The sequence below is a fragment of the Pteronotus mesoamericanus genome, unplaced genomic scaffold (assembly GCF_021234165.1).
Source record: "Pteronotus mesoamericanus isolate MK-2021 breed Mesoamerican mustached bat unplaced genomic scaffold, CSHL_Meso_final contig_43, whole genome shotgun sequence".
NCBI classification, from domain to species: domain Eukaryota; kingdom Metazoa; phylum Chordata; class Mammalia; order Chiroptera; family Mormoopidae; genus Pteronotus; species Pteronotus mesoamericanus.
In genome coordinates this window covers 144,980-148,761 of record NW_026555161.1, presented here as the reverse complement: position 1 = coordinate 148,761, position 3,782 = coordinate 144,980, and the positions used below count along the sequence as shown (strand labels likewise).

Below are 3,782 nucleotides of genomic sequence, written 5' to 3'. Positions count from 1 at the left end.
TCTCTCCCTGCCTTCTTTCAGCCTCTTTCTGCTGGCACCGCTGTTAGCCTCTTAAGTATTGGAGGCCAGCTATTCATTTCACCTTCACTTTCATTATCTCCTTCTCACTGTTTAGCTCTAGTTCTCATTCTTACTGCCATTGTTGGAATTACCACCTCGATTTAGGAGACAAGTTAGACACCCTATTTATAGGCTAGAGGACTTTGCACATTACTATGTAATAAGACTTGCTTCCTCTGGAGAAAATAGGAATGTCCTCTAAATTTAGAATCCAGAGCTTCTCCTGAATCACTTCCAGGCATATGCAGTTACCTAACAGTCAAAATGCTACTTTTTACACGCTATGCTTTAGCACATTTAGGCTTGACTGTATAATTTCTGGCATATCAGACAATATCAGGTTAAATTCAAGGTTTCCTTTTTTCCCTATAGGATTTATATATCCCTGTAAGTTAACAGCTTCTCTTGGAATTTAGCTGTAAGCTTTTGAAATTTATATGTTCGGTATCTGAGATATAGATTTTCATGATGCATGAATCATCACACCAAACTTTCCTAGCTTTAAAATTCTGTGATTTGTTCCAGGAGATTTGGAAACTTCTCCCGTCTTTAATTGTATTGCCTGGAGTGTGACCAGAAATCCTTTTCAAAGCTCTCAAAGACAAAATGAAACTCACCTTTATCTTCCTGTGTTTTTCCTCTAATTAGGTAAATCCTTTAGTTGATGCTTTAAAATTTACAGATATGCTCTCCAGGAACAAATGTATGCTCGATTTATAATAAATAATAAATTCATCTTTTGTATCAGAAGCTCTTCTGAATCTAATACTTTTCATTTCAATGTTGCACCCCAAGGTGATAATTTTTATGAATTTTGGGCTACAACTATGGTTCCAAATTAAATTAAAATTTAATCTCCTGTTTGGTTACCAATTTACAATAACCTACCTGAGTTGACAATTAGATAAATATGTACCACATGGTAACTTAATGCTTCACTAAAGTTTTGACATTGAGGCTGAAAATTTAACATGGATTAACACCATATACCTCAATTTAAAAAGTCATAATATGGGGCCAATGCATCTCTGAATCAAATAAAAATGGCTGTCACTAAAATTTGCTATATTTTTAAAATTGATTAATAAAATTGCAGAGAATCAGTAAACACTTGAACAATTGCTTAAGCTATGTAAATGGAAATAATTTTATTTCACATATCTACTTATCTATATGTGTAATTAAGTTTTAATATATAGCTTAGGGTGGCAAGTATATACACACACATATATAATACATGTGATATATATTATGTATATAAATCAGTTTGATGGGCGTACCCTGTCCCAAGCATAGTCCCCCGGGGGTTGCCGCCGATGTAGGAAAATAAAATAAGTCATTTCAGCACTCTTGGTCTGCCAGGAAAAGGGGGTGGCGATTCCCTCTAGTGGAGAATGCTCCATGCCCTTCTCTTGAAGTGTCTTTTATTGAGAATGCTATGCACAGGGGTATACAGCTTGGATGCAAAGCTCATCAGTCAATGTCAAAAGGCTTTGTTTTCAGAAAACAATTAAAGATCATAGATAACAATAGCAGGAACACAGAGATTTGCCTCAGGTCAGGGTCTGGTAGACAGGGTGGTGCCCATTCGGCCCTGAAACCTGGGAAACTGATCACATTCTATGTTCAACCCCAAACATCAGTACTCATTAACTCGAGGGCATTCTTAGCAGAGTAAGTTTCATAGGACTTAATATATGTTTTTTCCAGGCCTAATTATTCCTGGGAACCGCCCGATCCAGTTTAGGGCTATACCTGCTTTTAGTATTGTTTCACTGACCAGGTCAGGCAGCAGGCAGAGCAGCCAAGAGATAAGGAGACTTCTTTCAAATAGAATGAGGACTCCGGCCATGACAAAGCTGAAGGGTGAAGGTCTTTTGCCCCTTCTCCATGTCTCCCAAGTCCTTCCCTGTCTTAGGGATCTTACCTGTCATTGACTAACCAGCCATCCTCCAGGGCCAAGCAGGGTGACGTGAGGGAGGCAGGGTGCCCCTGCCAGGGGGACAGGTTTTGTCACCTTAGTGGCCTATTTTCCCAAGGCCTCTTTGCTCAGCCCCAGCCTTGGGGCCCTCTCCGCTGTCAGTGAAGCTACAGTCCCTGAAACCAGGCAGGATGGTTCCCTACATCAGTTAATAAATGTTCACATTTTACTGAAACTCACTTTATTTCTCCTCTAATTTCATTACTCTGGTTATTCCTACCAAATCCAGGATGTCTTTATTTTGGTTTTTATTGTCTTTTTGTTTGTTTGTTTGTTTTATTGCAATACTCGTTTTATTGTGGTGGTCTGAAACCAAACTTGCAATATCTCAGAAGTATAGCAGTAATCATCTTCATGATGAATTGTAGTATACACCACTATGCATGATCATTGTCAAGACTACATTTTTGGTTTTAAAATGACTGAAATAAAGCATGTTTGTAAAGAATAGAATCTATGCTATTCCTTTCCTGAGAATCACAACCAAGCAAATCATACTTGTATAATACCTTTGTTGTTACATTTACAATTAAAGAGACACAAAAAACAGTAAGACTATAAAACTTTTACTAGAGCAATTGAAATACTACTCTATTAACATTTGCTTCCTATGGTTTAGTTAATGTAGGGACAAGCAATTATAAAATTATACTCATGTGCTCTTGTTCATTAAATGGCTGAGACTTAAGAGGGAAATAAAAGCCCAAATTATCAAGCCATCACTGAAAAGGGGTTAGCTAAATTTTATATTTGAAATTTTTACTCAATAGTAAAAATGCACTTATTGAAAAATGTTTATATCAAATTTAAGTCCTTTTAATGTTATTATTGAAGTTATTTTAAAAATAATACTCATACCTGGTTGGACTAACTCATGAATATTAAAAGTGTCAACAATCAAAATTATCTTCAGTATAGAAACATCCTTTAAAATATATCATTATAGGTCATAATGGGCAGTAAGATGGCATCTGCTAGCAGGGTTGTTCAGGTAGTCAAGCCACATACTCCATAAATAAGGTTCCCTAACAGAAGAGACCATCCTAAACCCAATGTATCAGAAGTTTTGAGATCCTCAGGACTACCATCTCACTCTTCTTCAATTTCACAGCATTTTAAAGGAAGTAAATTGCCAGATTGGCTGATACATCAGGGTCTACCAGACACTGCAGAAATAATAAAAACATTACCTCAGAAATACAGAAGGAAATCTATGTCTCAAGAACAAATCAAATTTATCCAATGTGGAGGTCCAGAATAATCACTGACACTGGCTGCTGTTTGTCATCAGACAAAAGAATAGTCTTTACAATTAAAGGACTTCCAAAATGACAAATGTGTGTGTTTGTGTGTCAAAATGAATCTCAAAATAAACCAAATGATTTCGAAATATAATAGGCTTATTTGATCACAACACATTGTACTCCTGAGTGTTTTTCTGTTTCAACATGTCCAGAGTCAGAAAATAAAATCTCCATATTAAATGCAATGTTGTTAAGAATGGAAATTAGGCTTCTGGTCAAGATTGCAAAGTATGCAGACAATGCAGATCAAGACATAGTGTCAAAGCAGCCATACCTAATACATAAAAACAAACACAGGGAGTATGCCAAAACGAGGAGACAAAGAAACATGATCCAAATGAAAGAACAGATCAAAACTCCAGAAAAAGAGCTAAAAGAAATGGAGACAAGCAATCTGTCAGATGCAGAGTTCACAACACTGGTTATAAGGATGCTCA

The 3,782-nt window shown here is 36.5% G+C and overlaps 1 pseudogene; it reads left to right on the top strand.

The window, feature by feature from the left end:
• The first annotated feature begins 2,993 nt into the window (after positions 1–2,993).
• LOC129073773 (alpha-ketoglutarate dehydrogenase component 4-like) lies at positions 2,994–3,302 on the top strand (annotated as a pseudogene).
• The last annotated feature ends 480 nt before the right edge of the window (positions 3,303–3,782 follow it).